Source organism: Rutilus rutilus, assembly GCF_951802725.1.
Source record: "Rutilus rutilus genome assembly, chromosome: 4".
NCBI lineage: Eukaryota > Metazoa > Chordata > Actinopteri > Cypriniformes > Leuciscidae > Rutilus > Rutilus rutilus.
Window position 1 is genome coordinate 24,673,570 of NC_140212.1, and position 23,949 is coordinate 24,697,518.

Below are 23,949 nucleotides of genomic sequence, written 5' to 3' on the forward strand. Positions count from 1 at the left end.
GCTAGATTTTTGGTACCGTCTTCCAGTGTTAGGACAGACCAGGTTCGATGTCATTACAATGCACTGTGGCTGAATGAATGTAATACATAACACAATCACGGTTTTCCTGTGTTGTGATTTTTTTCGGCCGATACGCAACTGATATTGCAAACTAGATGCCGAAGTAAATCGTATTATGTTTATCTCACTTTCCACACTTTAAAAGCTGTAAATATCAGAGGTGGAGGTCAACTTGAGTTACATGACTGCACGCAAATTTTAAAGATTTCTAATAAATGAAGAAACCTACTTGACTTTGATTGAGAACGAATACTCTAAATTAAATCAGTGTCTATGCATGACTCGACAAAGACTTTATAAGAATTGTAATTAAACTTTAAAAAATGTATAAAAAATTATTGTGACATTAGCTAATATACAAACTGCGCGCCACGGAAGCAGCGGCAGCGGTGCCTCTGATCAGAGTCTACGTGCTGCATGACGCTGTGCAAGCACAAAACAATACAGGACAGAGTAGAGGACAATCTACGAATATTGGTGTATGCACAATTTGCAACCCGGACATGGTATGTAACGGTCTGTATGGATAATTTCTCATAATATTTAGAGATTATGAAGATATTTGATGTTGAGTTTTCTTGCTGTCTGAAACATAGAATAGATGGTGTTTTTCTTCAAATATCTTGTAGTTTTGCTATGTTGTGTGGCACAATCTGGCTAATTTCTTGAATTTTGTGTCAAGCTAAGTGAACAATATGAGTCTCAAATTAAGTGTGTACTGTATATGTTTTCTATGAAGATAAAAGTTAATGGCAACTTTTCTGTTGTGACTTGAAGCAGCACTCAGTAGCTTCGGGATTTCTTCGCTGTATTCTCGCTTTTTGCTCGCAGGTTTCTCTCTAGAGCTCCCCCCACAGCTTCGGAATAGATATTTGACAACACTGTTGTAAAAACTCTTTGGTGATTCTCAGACACCAGAGGCTAGTAGATCAACGACATCAAAGCAGATGGGACATTCTTTAAAACGTCTTCTTCATTCGGGTTCGAACAGCGTGAGGGAGCGCAATAATGACAGCATTTGAGCAGATTTCTTTTGGCCGTAAAGCAATTGTTTACATCGCGAGACCTGATATCACGCGATATTTCCTGACGCGGCGGCCCGCCGGCTCAAAGTTGCAAGTGTGGATTTTCCGCTCACGGGCACCAGGGGGGTGCGAAACGACCACCATTCAACCCGAAATAAGTAATATAACCATTCCAATGACTCCGAAGCTGTTCAGTTAAGGTAAAAAAGTTACTTAGTTCACCTTTAAGTCTTTATATGAAGAAAGTGTAGCACTTGCTTTTTTAGGAATAAACTTTGTTATGAGTGGGGAAAACTGCTACTTTTAACCAGACAAATGGACTAAGACATTTAATGAATCTCATATTTCACAGGAACCTTACAGGAGCCAATGTTTGCAGTCTGTTGCCGGAGCATTGTGGAATGCAAAGTGTGTGTGCTGCAATTGCACGGAAATTCTACCCAGTGTCTTAAATGTAGACAAGAGTGTGCCAATGTCTATTAAAGGGATACTTCAGGATTTAGCATTACGCTTTGTATTAGTAGAAAACCTGTAGTATTTTCGAATTACCGTGCTTTCCACCCTCATATCCCCCTGAGAGGAGAGATTTATGTATTTTTTGTCTGGAAAAAATCCTCCGATGACGCAAAAATCGTCATTTTGCGTCATCGGAGGATTTTCTGGCCAGAGGCTAAAGACTACAGCCAGTAGATGGCGTTGTTCCGCATGTTTTCAGCCCGCCCATCGAGGGTGGGATGGGATCTCACTCACAGAATGTACACACAGTCAGCCGTCTTTCTTTGGAAGCTAAGCTAGCAGGCTCTTGTTCTGTGGAGAAAGCTGAATAGTAGGAGAAAGCTGAGAAAGTATGGGTAACCATCCTCCTTTTCCCGGACATGTCCGGCGGGCAAGGATCGTTCAAAATGTCCGGGATCCGGCTTTTGCTTTCTGCGGTCGCCATTTATTGTTTACATGCACACCTCATGTTTCAATCTAACTGAATTCATTCCGATCGGTGAATCTGCATGTAGTGTTTACATGAACGCTAAACAAGTGATCGGTTGATGTGCGTTTTAACATTGCTAAGAAAATTCCCGCACCTCCGTTGCGAGACCGGCACGTCTCAGTAATGACGCCACCGGCCTCGCGCCGTTCTCCCGCGGCCGTCAGTCTCGTCCTGCTCACCACAGTAAACATAATGAATGGCGACTGTAGAACGCAAAAGCCGAATCCCGGACATTTTGGGCGATCCCGAAATCCCAGGCAGACTCGTCACGGAGACTCACTGGTAGCCTAACCTTGTTTTCAACTGCGCTGTCTTACCGGTAGGCGTGGCCTCCTAGGGCAGCGAAGCAAGTGCATTCTGGGAGTTGTTGTCTTTCATCCACATAAGCCAAAAATACATTTTCTGGCTTTTCTCAGTCTAGAAAGCTCCAAATTAAAAAATTTCTTCACATTTCTTCTACATAAATGACCTATTTTAAATACACATTCATCTTCCCAGAGGTGAAGTATCCCTTTAAGTCACAAGCCTTTCTGATGCATTGTCTGTTCTGAGAGACATAGTTTCTGTTGACTAAACTCCAAACAAATTTGTCTGTTATTTATGGTTCATGTTGTGTATCTACTGGTTGTGTTGATAAGGTCCAGCAGAGCTTGTTTGAAGTACAATAAGTCACCGTTCACAGTATGGTTGTAACATATAGAAATATCGGGGTGCAGTTCAGCAAAGTGGTGTTCCACACATGCTTTTTGTCTCTTTGAAGAAAAGGGATCATTTCCAAACACAGAATGTCTGGTTAGTGAAGAGCGTAATTCTGCCTCATAAAGGTCAGCACAGTTCCTCTGAGATTTTCTTCAGGCATCCACCCTCTGCCAAAACATTGGGAATACCTTTGCCTAGAGTAACAAAGTTAACAGTTGAGGTCAAATTGACAGTTCTTATATCCTTAAAGTATCAGTATCCTTAAAGACTATTGCCTTTTTAATAATAAAATGTTTTTTTCAGTTTACCTGGAATCCTGTGTTCATTCCAAGCTTGCAAAACTCTACTGATGCCAAGGTGACACAGCTGGCATGTGAAGTTGGAGTATCTGACAAGGTTGTCCTCCATGTCCAACAATTCCTGGTCCACTAGCTCTACAAGTGCTGTCTTGAGTGGATAATTTACTAGGGATGCACCGATTGGGAAATTCTGGGCCGATACCGATACCGATGTTTAACTTAACAACTTGGCCGATGGCCGATGCCGATGCCGATGTTTTTTCTTTTTGTTATTTATTCCTTCTTTTGTGCCACGGAAACATACAAGTCTTTCGGCTCTTGATCACACTATCCTAGAATGAGCACAAATTCAATCAGACCAATTTATGAAACAAAAAAAACCTTTAATGTCACTTTATGGTTGACAGTTATAACCTTATAAAATAAGTTCTTTTTCAGTTGTTATGAGGAGCAATATGAGAGAGAAATGTGGTAATCATTGTCTGACCCAACAAAAAAAACATTATAATATTCATTTTATTTTTCGTGTTCGCATTTATGAGGGAAAAAACACGGGTGAATGTTCATACCAAAATATTAAATTTTAAGCGCGCACGCGCTCTTCTGCGAGAGAGAGAGAGAGAGAGAGAGAGAGAGAGAGAGAGAGAGAGAGCCCCGACGGCGCGCGCGCTGTCACTCACTATTCAGAGCGGTCAAGCTTCCCCGTACTTTTTGACAAGCGTCCTTGACAGGGAGGCCAGAGCTTCTTTGCAGCTCAAGTCGGCGGCGGTGTGTACAGTTAACGCTCTATCTGTTGACGGCGCTGAGGGAAAAGCTCCCGCCACTGGAAGAAGCGGTCGCCGCCCATTTGTGTCCTCCTGCGCACCCATCAAAGCCGTGCAGAACGTCTTCAGCACTCGCGGATCGTGCATACTCCGCCGCTTCTTCTGCTACACACCATGGTCGTTCTTTTCTCGAGAAAAGGAGTTTTCTCATAGAAAAAAATTAAATAAATGCGTCATTGTACCCAGCACTTCTGAAAATGCACTTCCGAATGCGTCTCTGTCCCCAGCATATCAAACCAAACTATTTGATGTTGAGTTTTCTTGCTGTCTGAAACATAGAATAGATGGTGTTTTTCTTCAAATATCTTGTAGTTTTGCTATGTTGTGTGGCACAATCTGGCTAATTTCTTGAATTTTGTGTCAAGCTAAGTGAACAATATGAGTCTCAAATTAAGTGTGTACTGTATATGTTTTCTATGAAGATAAAAGTTAATGGCAACTTTTCTGTTGTGACTTAAAGCAGCACTCAGTAGCTTCGGGATTTCTTCGCTGTATTCTCGCTTTTTGCTCGCAGGTTTCTCTCTAGAGCTCCCCCCACAGCTTCGGAATAGATATTTGACAACACTGTTGTAAAAACTCTTTGGTGATTCTCAGACACCAGAGGCTAGTAGATCAACGACATCAAAGCAGATGGGACATTCTTTAAAACGTCTTCTTCATTCGGGTTCGAACAGCGTGAGGGAGCGCAATAATGACAGCATTTGAGCAGATTTCTTTTGGCCGTAAAGCAATTGTTTACATCGCGAGACCTGATATCACGCGATATTTCCTGACGCGGCGGCCCGCCGGCTCAAAGTTGCAAGTGTGGATTTTCCGCTCACGGGCACCAGGGGGGTGCGAAACGACCACCATTCAACCCGAAATAAGTAATATAACCATTCCAATGACTCCGAAGCTGTTCAGTTAAGGTAAAAAAGTTACTTAGTTCACCTTTAAGTCTTTATATGAAGAAAGTGTAGCACTTGCTTTTTTAGGAATAAACTTTGTTATGAGTGGGGAAAACTGCTACTTTTAACCAATGCGTCTCTGTCCCCAGCATATCAAACCAAACTGACGCCCATGTGACATCGGCGAATGTCATTTTTATTTCCCGATGGCCGATGGCAGTTAACGAGGCAAATATCGGCCGTTACCGATGTTCAGCCGATGCATCGGTGCATCCCTATAATTTACCCTATTATTTATCTCTATTATTACATCCTTTCAACTGTGTGGATCTGTGGCCATAAAAAACAGAAGAATGTTAAGTAGTTACAGTCTGCTGACAAATGTTTTATTTTTATTGATATAAATAAAACCACATGACCAGCTTTTGTAATAATTGTACAGGAGATCCTCAAATGTCTTCATTGTAAAAATGTCAGTGCCTCTTTATTATATGCCCACAGCATATTAAACATGCTCTTAATTTCCCACAGCATTTACGCAGGCTCAGATAACCCCACTGCTTAAGAAACCCAATCTAAATCCAGCACATCTGGAAAATTACAGATCAGTATCTCTTCTTCCATTCGTCGCAAAAACACTTGGACGAGTTGTTTTCAACCAGATCTCTTCCTTCCTTATACAGAACAACCTCTTGGACAACAATCAGTCTGGTTTCAAAAGTGGACACTCAACTGATACTTCTCTGCTCTCAGTAATTGAAGCTCTAAGACTGGCAAGAGCAGCTTCCAAATCCTCAGTTCTCATCCTGCTGGATCTGTCTGCTGCCTTTGACACAGTTAACCACCAGATCCTCCTGTCAATCCTAAAGATGAAGGGCATCTCGGGAACCGCACTCCAATGGTTCAAGTCTTACCTCTCAGGTAGGATCTTTAGGGTGTCGTGGAGGGGTGTGGTGTCTAAGACTCTACATCTAGCTACTGGAGTGCCTCAGGGCTCAGTGCTTGGACCACTTCTCTTCTCCATCTACATGACATCACTAGGATCTGTGATTCAGAAACATGTTTTTTCCTATCACTGCTACGCTTATGATACTCAACTCTACCTCTCATTCCAGCCTGACGATCCAATGGTAGCTGATTGTCTCTCAGCCTGCCTGACAGACATTTCTGGCTGGATGAAGGACCACCACCTTCAACTAAACCTTGCGAAGACAGAGCTACTTGTGGTCCCGGCCAACCCAACACTTCATCACAACTTCACCATTCAGCCACCATTCGTCATCCATGACTCCATCAAGGTTAGCCAGGAACCTTGGAGTTGTAGTTGATGATCAATTGAACTTCACAGGCCACATTGCTAACACTGCCCGGTCATGTAGATTTGCCTTGCACAACATTAGGAGGATCAGGCCCTTCCTATCAGAGCATGCTACACAACTCCTTGTCCAAGCGCTTTTTCTCTCCAGACTGGACTATTGTAATGCTCTCCTGGCTGGTCTCCCAGCTTGCTCTGTCAAACCTCTGCAACTGATCCAGAATGCTGCAGCCAGAGTGGTCTTTAACGAGCCGAAGAGAGCACGTCACTCCTCTCCTCACAAAATTGCAATGGTTGCCAGTTGCCGCTCGCATCAAATTCAAGTCACTGACGTTTGCTTACAGAACAACCACTGGCTCTGCTCCCTTTTACCTAAACTCATTACTTCAGACTTATGTGCCATCCAGAAACTTGCGCTCTGCAAGCGAAAGACGTCATGTGATACCATCTCAAAGAGGCACAAAATCTCTTTCTCGGACCTTTACCATGACTGTTCCCTGCTGGTGGAATGATCTGCCTAACTCAACCAGAGCTGCTGAGTCCGTAGCCACTTTCAAGAAACGTCTGAGACGCATCTTTTTCGGCAGCACTTGATCGAATGTGGGGTTAATAATTAAAAATAATAAATACAACTGAAAATGAAAATACATGAAATTTGCTCACCTGTAAACATCCTCATAAATTAAAAGATGGTTCTTTATTGGCATAGATGAAAAAGAAACAATTTTGCTGCTAAATCCATCTATTACCAGGGCATGTGTTGCTCCAAACATTGCCAGTTTTTCATTCTGGTCAATGTGCAATTTATGGCCCATGCATTCAGCTGTATAAGGGACTGGATTCAGGTTACGTGCACCCTGATCACACAGTTAATAATGGGTTAATGTTGGTATACCATCCATTATAATACATTGAGGACATGGGGCCTCATTTATAAAATGGTGCATAAGCACATATTTGAATGTAGAGTGTGCATATGCTAAAATAAAACTGGGTCTTTGATGTGGAAAAGTGCTTAGCAAGGTAAGCTTAGTAAAGGTCTGAGCAGACGTTTTCTGTGAGTACACTTGTCCTATGAATTACTTGTACCTACGCACATTTGTGAAATGATCGTAAGATCAAATTTAGGATGATTTCTACACGTTATATATGAGAACCCAGGACCTGACACTATAGAAGCAGAGGTGTCTCAGCCTAAACGGCAGGGGGGGACTGGGACTAAAAAGTGGCCCTGGACTTTCTGGCCCACAGCAGCCCACCACATCTCACATCATAACACATTGGCTCATTAATGTGAAGAAGAATATTTAACACCACTTATAGCATAAAAATATAACGCAATACAAAAATAAATGCTATTTAAACATTTATTTTAAGTAACACAACATATATTAGGTCATATTTGTAAAACAAAGGGAAACAAACAGAAAAACATTAAGGCATACAACATTATTAATATAAAACTATCAAGACAGCAAATCAGCTAGTCAGGGTGTATCATCTTGATGCAGTGTAAGATACACTACTCAGAAGAGTAAACTGCACCACTCAGCTGTACAACTCCTGAATCAAGATTAAAACTATTTTGCATTAACACAAATCCTCATGGCATACTATTAGGCTATCATGTGACATTAAACTTGATTGATGTCCACAGGCTTCATGTCATCTTCTGGGAGCAGGTCAGCAGAGCTTTATGAGGATGAGGAGGAGATGGCTTGTGTGTGTGTGTACATTTGAAAGAGCTTGTGTGTGTGTATAAGAGATGAAAGGATTCCTGTGAAGGAGACAAAACAGATTAGGATTATTCAGCATTATCTGTAATAAAAATGTGTTGATGTAAAGTAAAGTGTAAAGCAAGTTACCAAATACAAATAATATTAATACTCATAAAACCTGCCCAGAAAGCCACATGGACAAAAAAGGTGCAAACTTATTGTGTAAGATGTGTTGGTGCTATCTGCAACGACCATAGCTACAAAATCTACAAAGGTTAGTAGCAAATTTAAATTTCTCTCAAACACTATAACAAACAAATTATCAAATTTTAAACAGAGTATCATCAAAATCTTAAATTATGTAATTATTAAGATAAAGATAAACATAAAATAAGAAACTTGTTTTAGGAAGAAAACAATATAATTCAATAGGGTTTATTATTTTAATTTTATATTAACGACCATAGCTACAAAATCTACAAAGGTTAGTAGCAAATTTAAATTTCTCTCAAACACTATAACAAGCAAATTATCAAATTTTAAACAGAGTATCATCAAAATCTTAAATTATGTAATTATTAAGATAAAGATAAACATAAAATAAGAAACTTGTTTTAGGAAGAAAACTATAATTCAATAGGGTTTATTATTTTAATTTTATATTAATTGTTGAGTTAAGAACTAATTTCTCAGCACTCAGTAGTGTTTGGAATTAATATTAACTACCATCATTGTTAAAATGAGTAACTAGTTTACTAGTGCGAGCTAAATAATGCTACTACTGATTTCATTTCAGCTTACCGGTTCAGTTTGATTGCCATCCTCTTCACTGGCTCAGGTACAGGTAGGGAGGGTGTTGTTGGTCATCATCAACAGGCGCTGCTGGTTCATCATCTACTACATCTAATGCTTTTTTTTTTTTTTTTTTTTTTTTTACGCGAACTTTTCAGCTCCACCTTTTCATCCATGGACAATTATTTGTAATTATCTGCTCAGAGAAATTCGCTGTAACGGATCAATCTCTTTTGAAAACGGAGAGGGGTGAAATGTCCGTTTATGAAAATAGCCGGCCACGTGTAAACGTAGCCTCTCTCTCTGTAAACGAGACGTGAAAGGGGGCGTATTTCAAGATACGCAATGGAGTAGACCAAACACAGGTCTACGTATGGGGTATGGCGGGCCGGAAGGTTCAAAAATAGGACTAATGATTTGTCGTGGGAAGTCACTTTACTATAGCCACTAGCTACTGACTTTACCACTGATAGGCCAGCGGTGGATCTGTATACGTACCCTCCTCACACAGCGGGCGACTCACTTTCCTCACGCAGCGAGCGATTCACCTCACACAGCGAGCGATTCACCTCACACAGCGGGCGACTCACTTTCCTCACATAGCGAGCGACTCACTCTCCTCACACAGCGAGCGACTCACTCTCCTCACACAGCGGGCGACTCACTTTCCTCACACAGCGGGCGACTCACTTTCCTGTACTTTTTATTTATTAAATCCAGGAAATTAGTTAATGAAAAATGTATTACAATTAAGATAGGCCTACAATTAATACAAAACGAAATTGACTTTAAAGAAAGGCTTTGCCTTTGTGCTTTCTGTTTGAGGTCTCTGTGAAAGTTTAAAAGTCTTTTAAGTGCCGCTTTCAGAGCGGTCGCGTCCGTAATGGAGAACTGTCACGTAACATTGTTTTTTCCTCAAATGCAAACACGAAAAATAAAAGGCAAAATACTTTTTTTTAAAGACAAACCATCAATTTTTGAAAAAAAAAATTGGATGGATTTATAGCGTTTTGGAAAAAAAATGGATGGATTTATAGCATTTTGGGGGGGAATTGATGGATTTATAGCGTTCTGAAAAGATCTTTTTTTTTTTTTACTTTGAATTTATCAACAATATTGTTGTTTGATTTAATAATCATTGTTCACCATGTTCAGACTGAGCCAAAAAACGACAACATTTGAACAGGATAAATTAAATATTCACAAAATGTGTGGGTCTAGGCAAAAAATATAATTTTCCTGAAAACTATTTAGATGGATTTATCGCGTTTTGGAAAAGAGCTCCTCATATATAATTAAATATGATAGATGGCAATATGTGCGAGTCGCCAAAAAGAAAATTGCTTCAACTGCAAGAGAAGAATCAGCCCAACCACCTTTCTTATAGTCTATGCCCACCACGCTGCACAAGCAGAGCAGGGACAACGACGCTTGAAAACATTTTGTTTTCGACGAGAAAGTGGTCGAGAGGTAAGTATTATAATGATATTATGCTATGTTATGAGGAAATGTATATTATAGTATGATAGTCATTTGTGGAATTGTGAGTATTTTTTACCCGACCTGTCTAGCATTGCGTTTTGCACGCAGCTCTGTTAAATGGGCTATATGGAGTTTTTCTACTAAAATGAATCCTTTTTTATTTGCTTGTGTGTGTAGGGGTTGTAATCTCACATTAAAATGATCCACTTTGCGGGTTTTCCTATTACCTCTGAAAGCAAGTATTCCTCATACGGTATTTCTATGTGAAGGCTCTGGGTCGGATTTGCCGCGAAAATCCAGTCACGTTACTCAGACGTGCATGCGCACTCCCCTCTCGGCAAGACACGGCAGGCAAAAACATCTGTAAATGGGAAGACTAATTTGCATGCCAATCCAATCATTTTAGGAATGGTCGATTTGAACGCTGCACAGACCGATCGGGGAAAGACACCGTGGTACCGCGAGAGAGATTCAAAAGCATACGAGCCGTTTGCTCTCTATAGATACAACGGCTAGATACCTCGACGCCCGCACATGGCGAATAATTTTCGAAACGAAATTAACACTGATGCATACACAATCCTTCCTTTGGATGAGACGTAAAACCGAGGTCCTGACTCTCTGTGATCATAAAAAAATCCCATAAAAAAATTATCGTAAAGAGTAGGGGTGTAACCTCGGTGTCCTGGCCACATTCCATCCATTGGCCATTGCCAATCATGGCCTCCTAATAATCCCCATCCACTGAATTGGCTCCATCACCCTCTCTCCTCTCCACCTATAGCTTTTGTGTGTGTGTGTGTGTGTGTGTTAGCAGCTGCGATTACCTCACGCAGACACGCTAAACACTGCGTGTTCCAGGGGGCAGGGTTTATGTACATTTTAGGGTTGGTGATGTCACTAACCCGGGAGGAATGTTGTGTAGTCCCAACCAGCCGTTTGTTGTAGTCCTTTTCTTTAAAAGCAAATATCTTTCTTTGCTTTGAACTTTGAGCGTTGTAACTTTGCAGATGTTGTTTATGCTTAAACAGCAACATTACACACTAACTAAAGTTAGAAAAGTGAAATCATACTTAACCACCCCTTTAACAAACTGAAACCATCACACTTAAGTGTTGTTTAAAGTTTTTAATTACTTTTTTATCTTATGATACGGATAATTCTGGTCCTTTATAATGATTGGCTGATCTGTGATAGAAGCCATTGTGCCATCACAGTCACACCTGTGATGACATTACATCAGCATACTTAGCAACTATGTTTCTTAGCAACCATTCTAAATGCTGCTGAAGATCTTAGTTGCATATAATAGAAGAATTATTAGTTATTAATAAATTACATTTTGTTTGCTTTGTTTATTTTATGGAAACTTGCATTTTATTTTGGAACTGCTAAGGGGGTTTAGGTACTCTGCACTATGGTGTGCCTGGGAACGTCCTTTAGCTTTACAATCTCTTTTAAAGACAGCAGCTTCTGGCTTTTTAAATACAACTTTTAATTGTTTATTATGATTTTAATTTTTTTTTTTAAAATGTAATGATTTGGTTCATTTTTAACAGTAGTTATTCCAAACATAACTCCATCCTTCCCTCCCCTTATTTTATTTGGTTTTAACAGATGGATTTCACTAACTTTGGAGTGGACTGGGATGGTCCTGTTCCTGCCATGGATTGTGGTGTTGTTGCAGTTCCTGAGGCCCCCGCATCCCTTCAGGAGTTTGTACTGGAAGAAGTCAGCCACCACATCCATCCCCTAATGTCAAGTCAATCTTTTGGCTTAGATGTATACTTGGAGGCACTAAGATTGAGTGAAATAGTCACTATTTAGGGGCCCAAGCTGTGTAGGTGAGCATTATGCATCTGTAATAAGTTGTGATGTGTGAAGTCCAAAGACTTTTTTGAGTTTTATTCAGTCAACTTTGAGTAAACTTTATGAAGCACTTTTAGCTTTACAACTTTGCAGACTTTGTTCATTCACATACAGCTACGTTGCACACTGCATGAAAGGTATTTTTCAAAAATCCATAATAGGGGCACTTTAATTGATAATTACAAATTAAAAAGAAAAATCTTTTGTGTTTCTCAATACGAATTCACGTAAGGACTGCTGCTGCTGGCAGCTGCTCTAACTCAAAATGGAGACAACTCTGTATTTTGGGGTATTTGCTCTGTATCAACCCTCCCCCAAAGTTTAACTTGCAGACACGAGGTAAATGAACTTTTACAAGCTAGATAGAACTCACAAGTACTCAACATTATGTATTACTTGTTAAGTTAATTTCCAAAAATGTAAATTTCATATAACTTCATGGGGCATTCATGTTGAATACTCTTTTGAATGGTGTTAACAAATAATAATCTATTGCTAAAAAGCTGATAGAGAAAAACAACATGAAAGTAAGTCATACAGAAGAAGAACAGTAGAAAAACATAATAGTGTATGTAACTCTGAAATGTGTTTTACCTATTTTGATACCAGTGTGAATCAGCAAAAATGGAAATGTCACTTTTTAAGATTATTCTATTTTAAAGATAATTTATAAAATCCACAAAAGCTTTACAGGTGTCTATTTTAAAGTGGCTAAACAATGTGTTTTATGCTTATTTTGCATACAAAAATTTTAATATCTAAACGCCACCTCTGTTGCAGATTCTGTTTTCTCTGCAGTGGGATAAAATATTTTTGTTGATAGTCAATTTGATTGGTAAAAGCCATATAGTGACTTAAAATGTATATCATTTAACATTAAAGATGACAGTTTGGGGGAAATTGCCTTTATAAAGGTAAAAAAAAAAAATGCACTGAGAATCAATTTAAGATTATTGGTTCAGAATATTATGACGTTTACAACACATACATGTAACACTTTATTGAAATATTTAGTTATAGGGAATGTGAAGGTACTTCACGCAGTGTTGCATTATGGGGCGTGGGCGCCATCTTTAGAGGCACAATCTCAGTTTACGTTTTCACCGGTCGTTGCTATGGCTTTTAATTGTGGGTGTGTTTGGTTAAAATGAGTTAAAATTGAAGGATAACGGAAGAAATGGAGAAGTTAAAAGAAAAAGAGAAGGGACCCTACCAAGAGAAACTAAATGCCACTGCCAAAAAACGTTTTTTGGACAAACTGTCCGAGATAAACAACATAGATCCATATGATTTAGCAGCCCAAGACTGGATTACGGATCCAGACGCACTACCTCCGCTCACATATCTGGACATAGTCAATTACCTTGTTTTTGGATTGAGTGAGTACACTTTGCAGGACTTTAAGAGCTATAAATCCCTTCAAGCTCATGAGCAGTTTTGCAGCGGCTGGGTACAAGACCTCCTCATTCACCGGCCAGCTAACTGCGAGAGAACAGTCGTATATATATATATATATATATATATATATATATATATATATATATATATATATATATTAAACTATATTATATTAACCAATCCCTTAGATACCTTATCAAAGCACTATAAACCCTTGTCTCTTTCTGTGCGTTTTGAAATAAGCTATTTACTGACAATGTATTAATACCTACGTATCTCAATTATTCTGTAAAATTGATTCTTTCTCTGTTGTATCCTGTGCAATGAATCAACACATGTTCATAAGATGGCACTTGTGTTTTTCACCAAGTTATTAAAACAAACAAAATGCTAAATATTCAGCTAAAGTTATGTTATTTTAAAGAGTCATAAGCAGTGGGTTTGAGCAGTTGCATTTTCAATAAAAAAAAAAGATTTGTTATAATCGTCAACATAGTCTAAAAACCCAGTTTTATTTTCCTTTGGGCAGATTTATTTTTGTTACTCACGTGGTTATGTTGATTAGAAATTAATGAATACATAATTTACAATATTTTTACATTGAAATACATAATTTACATTTACAAGTTAGTTCGACAGTGTTAGCATAAAAATAAGATAATTTAGGTATTTCTGCTTAATCACAAATTAATTTGTTACATGATCTGTCATTAATTAACATTTCTGTCTTTATGTACAGGTGATGCACTCCCAGCGCCTTAGTGAAATTCCTCTGAAAGCTTGGGCTATTATCAACACCAATGGTGAAGTTTCCTCAGCCCATTGTACGTGTATGGCTGGTGTTGCAGAGACTTGCACCCATGTTGGGGCCTTGCTTTTTAAAATGGAAGCAACTGTCCGGTGCAGAGAAATGAGGACTGTCACAGACATGTCTGCATACTGGATCTTACCAAGTAATGTGAACAAAGTTCACGGTGAGGTAGGCCATAAGATTAATTACACTTCTGCTGCTGCCATGCGAAAATCAATGAACTCTCTGTTGGATGGTGAGACTGACAACAAGCTTGGATTGAGGACTTGTACCAAGACGATCCCTACACCATCACCTACACATTCAGAGCTAAGACAGTTTTACACTGATCTTCATAAAACAGGTGGCAAGTCTGCTATACTGAGTGTGCTGCCAGATTACTGCGAGGAGTTCAGAGATCCTGTGCAGCCTGTCACACAGTTGAAATCCCTTCACTGCCTACATGACCCCAGGCTTGTTGGATGTGACGTATCAGTATTGGAACAGCACTGCCAGGCACTACAAAAACATGCTGATGTTTCAGAGGCACAGGCTGTAGAGATTGAAAAGAGGACAAGGAAACAGCAGAAATCTTCATTATGGTTTGCTGCTCGAGCAGGCAGGGTCACCGCCTCGAATATGCATGCTGTTTGTGCTACTGATATCAAAGCACCAGCTCTGTCAACTGTAAAAAAGGTTTGTTATCCCAAGGACAGCAAATGTAGCACAGCTGATGTCAATTGGGGCATTACACATGAAGAGCAGGCATTGAGAACATATGTCGAAAAAAACAAGAGAAAACACAATGGCCATGAAGTTGCAACATGTGGGTTTTTTATAAACCCAGATTTCCCCCAAGTGGGAGCATCACCAGATGGCACAGTGAGGTGCATTTGCTGTGGGAAAGGTTGTGTTGAAGCTAAGTGCCCTTCCAAGTACAGGAACAGCTCCATTCAAGAGGCATGTTTGGCCAAAGACAGCAACTTCTGCCTTGAGGTTGTTGACGGAGAGGTAAAATTGAAACGCAGTCATCCATATTACACACAGGTCCAAACACAAATATTTGTGACAGGCAGTAATTACTGTGATTTTGTGGTTTGGACACTCAAAGACTGTGTTGTTCTGCGCATAGAACCAAACCCTGAGTTTTGGATGGCACGCATAAAGAAGGCACAACAATTTTTTGTGGCAGTATCCCTCCCAGAGCTCATTGGCAAACACTTCACTCAAGCCTCTCAAGCATCAGTGAGCAACAAAACTTTGCCTCTAACAATGATACAGAAAAATAACACAAGGAAGGGCAGTTACAGAGGTAGAGAACACTGTTCAAAGAAACATAAAAAACTTTGGTGTCTGTGCCACGGACCTGAGGAAAAAGGTGACATGGTGGCATGTGACAATGAAAACTGTAAGGTCCAGTGGTTTCATCTCGAATGTGTTGGACTTGAGGATGGCCCTGCAGCAGACGATGTCTGGTTTTGTCCTTCTTGTTCCAAGTAAATGTACAATTAAAGGAACACTTCACCGTTTAAAGTTTCTGACCAAAGGCATATAAACATTTAAATATTTACTTGTGCCTTTATTTATTCTGATGCTGTTGTATGTGTTTGTTGTATGTGTTTATTTTCTGGTAAATTTCTTAAAAAATATTGTAAAGGTTGTGTGTAATATTTGTGAAAACTGATCCAGATATGAGGTAAGAAATGTTGCAGGTTGTCAGCTTTCCATTGATTATTATTTTTTTTTTCAAATAGTTGCTGTTAAGTTTTGATGTTCGTTTTAGTAGCCAAGGCTACGTTCATTACCATTGTACATAATGTTCTAGCTATTTGACATGAGTAGCAGCTCTCATAGTTACTGTTAGCTTTCTATTTTCAGCATGTTAAGTTTTCATAGGTTGTGCAAGAAAAAAAAAAGTTGTTGTACATTACTTTATAATGTCACAAGATGTTTTTGTAGTTTATTTCAAAATAGATTGGTGTATCTTTGCCCATCCCAGTTTATGTGCACTTAAAGGGTCTCTGTGGATACAATGAGTACAATGTATTTATTAAGCAGTTACAAAATATCAAAGCAGATTGTTCATTGAAAACAAAATAAATATAATTTGATTCATGCAATGTGGCCTGGCTTTATTATATGCTAACACAAACTAAATTCAACATCATTAATCAACTATCCTAAAAGTCATCAAGGAATATACAAAACACAACAACTCTTGCTTTATACAACTTAAAACAAACATTTTTACAAATCAACTGATTTAGCACCCTCACTGCACAACACTTGGACACATGTTTGTAAGAGCACAGCAGACTGTGACAACTTTTTCCAAGTAAACAACAGTCTCACCCTCACATGGTAGAACCATATTTATGGGAATTCTCGAAGACAATATTTTGTATTTGTTCCGAACTTGACCAATGACTCTTTCCACGTGTATTCTGAGATGTGCAATGGATCTTGTTTCCTCCACATCTTTTGCATCCAAATGATGACGACCCTTTGTGAACGCTGGTATTTTAACTTCAGCACACATCATTCCCACACTCTCCTTTATGTCAAAACCTCGATCTGCCAGTACCATGTCACCTGGAAGTAGTTTGTCTAGAAAACCACTGTCCTCTGTTATTCGTTTGTCACTTGTCCGTCCACCCCACCCTTTGGAGATGAAAGAAATTACTCCTTGGGGAGGAATGCCGATTAGGTATTTCAGTGTATGCCTGTGTTTGTAAGTTGAAAATGTTTGTGCTCTTGCCTGAAGATTGGATGGTCTTTCTATAAAAATTTCAAAGCAGTCCACAATGGCAGCAACACGATTTCCAAATGTCTCCGCAAACTGGTGTGGCATACTGACGCACAAACTCTCTCTGTCTGGCCAATGCACCAGTGGAGACAACCGTGAGTAGAGTACATTTAATGTTTCATGAAATGCAGCACTAACAGTTACTCGGTGCACACCAAATAGATGGCTGATGTGCTGGATCGGCAGATCCAATCTCAGACGCATCAATGTGAGAAGGATCATTTGAAAAGGTGTCAACTTTATTTTTCCCTGAGGCAGAAATGGCATTATATGGCACAGCAAAACCTGGAAAATGGCATATGTTGGAAGTCCAGTGTAATATTTTACCTTGCCATGATCATTCTTAAAAAATTGCTCTGTCATTTTGCGCTTATCGAGTTCTTGCTTCAGATGCCGGTTTTCCTCGAGCAGACGGTTGAGTTCAGCATGTGTAGATTTGCAGTGCACACATTTCTTTGCACTCTGGTTATCAGGATTTTGTGCTGTGTCCTCTGTGTCTTGTGCTACCTCCTCCACATCTTCCTCTGTGTCTTGTGCTACCTCCTCCACATCTTCTCCACATCTTCCTCTATGTCTTGTGCTACCTCCTCCACATCTTCCCCTGCATCTTGTGCTACCTCCTCCATGCTTTCTTCTTGTTCTTTCTCTCCCCCTTCCTCTTCTGGCCTCTCGCTAGTTACCTGATGTTTGAGGTGTCTTCTAAACTGACGTGCAAACCTCTCTTTGTTCATCACTTTCACTTCATTGTGACCCAGAAGCAAAGATGGTGCCCAGTCAGGATGAGTGTCCAGCATTTCAAATGCTGGTTGTCCTGTAAATACAGCAATTTTGTAGGTTATAGACAATTATGGACACCTTCATATACTTTCAACTAGGGGTGTAACGATACCCTAATATAACATTGTGGGTGTAAATGAATAGGCTTGGACAATGGTGACACCAGAATAAATATATTAATGATTCTGAACCTGAAAATACAGAATTATTTTAGATGAATATGCTTGAACTCTGTCACTGGCTAGATATATTTAAAATAATGTAGGCCACTTTTTACTGGTAACATAAGACTTATAACATAAGCATAATCAGGACCCACTAATATTTCCCCATTATTATACATTATATTCAACATAATATATTGTAGTTTAATGTAGTACTGACTCTGAAAACTTCAATTTTTTCTCACAGGGTAATTTTTATTTTGGGTGAACTATCCACGATACATATTGTCACTATCCACGATACATATTGGCCCTCATTTATCAAAAGTGCGTACACCAAATTTCCAGCGTACACCTGGCGTACACCCAAAACCACGGTGACTTTGAGATTTATCAATATGGACGTTGGCGTACGGCACGCTCAAATCCTACGCCAGCTCAGGAGGTGGTGTACGCACGTTTCGAGTGCGGGAATGCGCAGAAAAACAATTTCTAAAACCACACAACGCACTGACAAACTAAAAGATATGATATATTATGACCCACTGTAAAAAAACAACAACATAGTAATTATAAACTTAAGTGTTTATTTTTGTGCAACATGGACTTCAATGTTTAATTTGTGTGACTTTACCAAAGCATTTGAATTGTAGGCATATGTATTCCTTAAGTTGCGAGCCTGTGCGCTTTACCTGACGTTTCAAGCCTTGTTTATACTTTCGCCTGGCTCCGCAGCGCGAGTCTCCGCAGACTGCGCGCGCACCTCCCCAAACGGACGAGGCGTTTATACTCGACGCGCTCGCCGTTGTACTATTCTTTGAAACGATGGTTAGGCCAGGGTTAGGCCCGGCAGGTGTGCACGGGGTTTAGTAATGAAAGGTTTTCAATGACCAAAAAAAAATAATTCAGACTGACAAAATAATAAAAATGACATTCTTCTTCTTTTAAATAATAATAATAATAATTATAATACAAATAATAATAATAACGACATTCTTCTTCTAAATAACAATAAGCGTCATTAATAATAAAAATCTAGAAATCAATTTTGTTTATTTCCACTTCCCTGGTTTCGCTTTCTCTTTCTCAAAGAAGTTTCTCTTCTTTGCCGTCTTCCGTGTGTCCATGGCGTAAAATGAGGGCGTGGGGGGAGCGGAGACTTGAATATATAGGGGCGTGTTATTCTAATGACGCTCGTTTTCAGCCGCGGCATTTATCAAGCGCAGGTATTGCGTACACCTGGATTTCAAAGGTACGCACAGCTTCATAAATCAGGCGATGAGAGGAGTGTAAGCATAATCTTACGCCAATATATACGCCCGTTTCTACGCAAGAATGATAAATGAGGGCCATTGTCACTATCCACGATACATATTGTTGCATTGCGATATATTGTGACACGATATATTGTTACACCCCTACTTTCAACACATTACATGCAAGTTATAGCAAAATGAAAATATTTTATTTAGGTCAAAGTTAGAGACCAGAGAACTCACCTGTCTGAAAATGCAGCGAACACACTTTCGCTGATGCTGGGATGTTGTGAAAAGTAAAAAAAATTCTCCTGATTGCGGCAACCCACGCGATCCGGCGCCTTCTCGTCAGCTCCTCCATCTGCTTCCCATGTTGTTTTTTCAAGGAAGGAAAGCTGAAAAACCGTATTCTGTTGTTCATTTTCCTCCCTGAACGATCGTGTGACCTGCTATGGCAGTCCTTGATCGAGCAGTACTGACCAACCATATCGACGTTTATAACAAATCTCAACAGAAAATCTAAACAGCCTCCAACACACGTATTCACACACAGCGGAATAGGGCGCGATCCTCTAAATATGGCGGCGGACCAATAATGCAACACGGCGTGACGTCACCTTCACATTCCCTATTGCACAACAACAGTATTTGAGAAGGGTATGATTTTATTATAATATTAGGCCAATGTGTACATGACTCGCTGTGTGAGGAAAGTGAGTCGCCCGCTGTGTGAGGAGAGTGAGTCGCTCGCTGTGTGAGGAGAGTGAGTCGCTCGCTGTGTGAGGAGAGTGAGTCGCTCGCTGTGTGAGGAGAGTGAGTCGCCCGCTGTGTGAGGAAAGTGAGTCGCTCGCTGTGTGAGGAAAGTGAGTCGCCCGCTGTGTGAGGTGAATCGCTCACTGTGTGAGGAAAGTGAGTCGCTCGCTGTGTGAGGAGAGTGAGTCGCTCGCTGTGTCACCTGTGTGAGGAAAGTGAGTCGCCCGCTGTGAGAGGAAAGTGAGTCGCCCGCTGTGTGAGGAAAGTGAGTCGCCCGCTGTGTGAGGTGAATCGCTCGCTGTGTGAGGAAAGTGAGTCGCCCGCTGTGTGAGGAAAGTGAATCGCTCGCTGTGAGAGGAAAGTGAGTCGCCCGCTGTGTGAGGAAAGTGAGTCGCCCGCTGTGTGAGGTGAATCGCTCGCTGTGTGAGGAAAGTGAGTCGCCCGCTGTGTGAGGTGAATCGCTCGCTGTGTGAGGAAAGTGAGTCGCTCGCTGTGTGAGGAAAGTGAGTCGCCCGCTGTGTGAGGTGAATCGCTCGCTATGTGAGGAAAGTGAGTCGCCCGCTGTGTGAGGAAAGTGAGTCGCCCGCTGTGTGAGGAGAGTGAGTCGCTCGCTATGTGAGGAAAGTGAGTCGCCCGCTGTGTGAGGAAAGTGAGTCGCCCGCTGTGTGAGGAAAGTGAATCGCTCGCTGTGAGAGGAAAGTGAGTCGCCCGCTGTGTGAGGAAAGTGAGTCGCCCGCTGTGTGAGGTGAATCGCTCGCTGTGTGAGGAAAGTGAGTCGCCCGCTGTGTGAGGTGAATCGCTATGTGAGGAAAGTGAGTCGCCCGCTGTGTGAGGAAAGTGAGTCGCCCGCTGTGTGAGGAGAGTGAGTCGCTCGCTGACGCTGTGTGAGGAGAGTGAGTCGCTCGCTATGTGAGGAAAGTGAGTCGCCCGCTGTGTGAGGAAAGTGAGTCGCCCGCTGTGTGAGGTGAATCGCTCGCTGTGTGAGGAAAGTGAGTCGCCCGCTGTGTGAGGAGGGTACGTATACAGATCCACCGCTGGCCTATCAGTGGGAAAGTCAGTAGCTAGTGGCTATAGTAAAGTGACTTCCCACAACAAATCATTAGTCCTATTTTTGAACCTTCCGGCCCGCCATAGGAGGGAGGGCAATAGAGCGTCACAGCCGGTGCCGGAAGTAAGAATTCAATACAATTTCTCCATTAACAGTTGGGGTATAAGCCATAAAAACGTAACCATACATGGTAGACTTAAAACCAGCTACGGCTGTACTAAGCGATTGTATATGCTCATATAACCGCCAAAAGTTCATGGGGCACTAACCTTGTTTTGAGATAAATGCCTTTTATTCGCGATGTCTTGGTGGATTCCTTGCATCTGATTGGTGGAGCTCGTGTAACTGTCTGGTTAAACCCCGCGAAAAGTCCGTGAAGATGTAAAGAACATTAAAAAAAATGAATAAAAAAAAAAACCTGTGTTGTGTTTTTTGCACAGTAGACTTATCAGTGCAATCATGATCTCCTTGGCTGCCATGATGGCTTTTTTCAAGGAGGAAAACAAAAGTGTTAAAAGGAGTGAAAACCACACACGCACACAATATAAAATACACGATAAAATACACGATGATAAATATAAAATTCAATACACAATACCTATATAAAACACTATTATTTACACGATTACTACTGAAAGAACTGCTATAAACTGCACAGGAAAAAGTTCGCGTGGCTGTCGTCAGATTTGAAAGTCGCTCAAAAGGCTCTTTCGCGGTTGTGGCTTCAGTCACTTCAGTGAGGCGCGGTGGTTTATGGGATGAGTAGTTCCTTCGCTCGGAAATGAAAATATGTACACAGTCTTGTACCTTTGACTTTTTTTGGATTTTCTCGTCGTTTTTTCACTCGAAATGATATGTTGTATGCCTATGAGTTCAGCCGTAGCTGGTTATTCTCAGACATGCTCTAAAACTCTTTAGATGCGGATTTTTCCAAAACGTCAATGGGCGAAATGAATGGGAAATTTACTTCCGCCACCTAAGCTCTCTCGGGCTGTGGGCGGGATTGTGATGCTCTATACACTCACATGCACACAAAACACACTCCTTGTCGGCCGCGCCCGCTCGATCGACTCACTCATCCATTTGCGTAGAGATGTAATATTATGATTTCATCATTTTTAAAAATATATATTTGTGTACCGGCCCACATTGGCCAGCGGCCCACTGGGAAAAATCCCGGTGCTCCAGATGGCCAGTCCGCCCCTGCTAAACAGATTTATTGTCCGATAATAAATCGCAAAAAAAATCTGCCAAATAAATAAGTAGCCTACATTAAATATTTTAGTTATTTTATGATAAAAGACCACAACGCAGTTGATAATAAACTGGAGGTACAAGAAAACTCACTGTAGCCTATTTAAACACACGCACACACAGAGAGAGACAGAGAGAGAAAGAGAGAGAAAGCGACTTACATGACATTGCGCTTCATGGTATGTATGTTGGATGGTCCTCAAAAGTCGACCCACTGTGCCCTCACCCCACTCTTATCCCATTTGCTGACAGGTACCCTGTCATAAGTTTTCTGCCAAATGTTGGCCCGGTCTTAAGACACAAATAAAAGTAGGCCTATGTTTAATAAAAATATGTCCGCTGCAGTAATTAGCTACCAAAACAATATATATATTTTTAGCAGTAATAGTAATTGTCCTTACCTCACTTATGGCATAACTACTGCCAGCTCTAAATGGGAGTCAGACACTTGTCCTCTTCTTACAGTGTTGTGCAGCGCACAGAATCTTCGGACACTCATTACAGAAAAACTCCGTCCAGCACTATGTTGAACTAGATTGTCTGAGATCTCTGTTTTACTTCCTTTAAGTTACTTTTATGAAAATATTGTGCATTTTAGGGCATTCATCATATGGTATTATGAGATTTTAATTACTACATTTCTAATGATTAAACTAAAAAATAACAAACAAGTAATTTTCTCTTTTTTGTGTGTTCAGAAACAATAAAATGGTGTTTCTTATTTTTTCTGCTTTCAATAGTAAAATGAAAAACGAATGAATGCAGCATACACGGACCATGTAGCCAACCTTGACTTCTTTTGAAAAAATTTAAATGTTTATTGTATGTTAGCAAGTTTATTTTTTATTCATATTTTCAATTAAGGCTAATTGCTGAGCCATCATTTAGGTTAACTCATTTAATCAAAAGCCTTTACAAATAGGCTACATTTAACAAAATCATTGAAGTAGTTGGAATAATACCACAGCTTTTTAACTAACTTGGCTATTTAAATTTGATGCCTCTTAAGTTATGACAAATGTTTTAAATCATAAATCTAAGCTCTGCCTAATTAAACTGAGAGGCTATAGGCTACTACAGAACAATAATAATAAAAACTATTTACATCTGACACAAACTCATTTATTAACAACTTAGCAAACAACTAATTAGCAACTTCACAAAAAAAAACTAATGACAGATCGCAAGACTAGTACTAGTGACAAATATTAATCACAAAAACTATGAACACTCAATCAATGTTGTTTTAAATTTTAGATGCAGATTAAAATAAAGAAGAAAAAAAAAATAGAACAGATCGTAAAAAGTGCAGAAAACATACATAGACTAGGCTAAATTACAATATAACAATAGACTATGCAATATAACAATAGAATTGACCAGAAACAGGCCTATGCATTGTTGAACTAGTCTTATAACTTTTTTGTAACATATTAGCTACTCAACTCAATTATTAGCTACTAATATCATCGCAATCAATGCAAGATCATCTTTCCATAATTCTTCATTCTGCTCATTTTTAGTAGTTGGGTGGATTATGCAAGTGATGAGGGAGTCATCGTTGATGGTCATTTCAAATTCAGACCCATTAAGGAAATGTTCCTCAATGTTGAGTGAATAGTTTATGCCGTACCTGTCCAAGTAAATTGTCAGGCAGAAGTCGGTCAGAGTGAGAGAGTTATGTCCCCGGTCTGTTGTAAGAACAATAATTGATCCATAGGTTAAGGTGTACAAAGATGACCGTTGGA

General features: G+C 40.1%; 1 long non-coding RNA gene across 1 annotated transcript in view; it reads right to left on the minus strand.

Moving 5' to 3' along the window:
* LOC311289381 overlaps positions 1 to 18,714 on the minus strand; it is a 174,932-nt gene extending 156,218 nt beyond the window's left edge. Inside the window, exon 1 of the long non-coding RNA XR_014627114.1 lies at positions 18,583 to 18,714. This is a non-coding gene — a long non-coding RNA (uncharacterized lncRNA). The remainder of the gene's footprint in view (positions 1 to 18,582) is intronic.
* Positions 18,715 to 23,949: the final 5,235 nt, after the last annotated feature.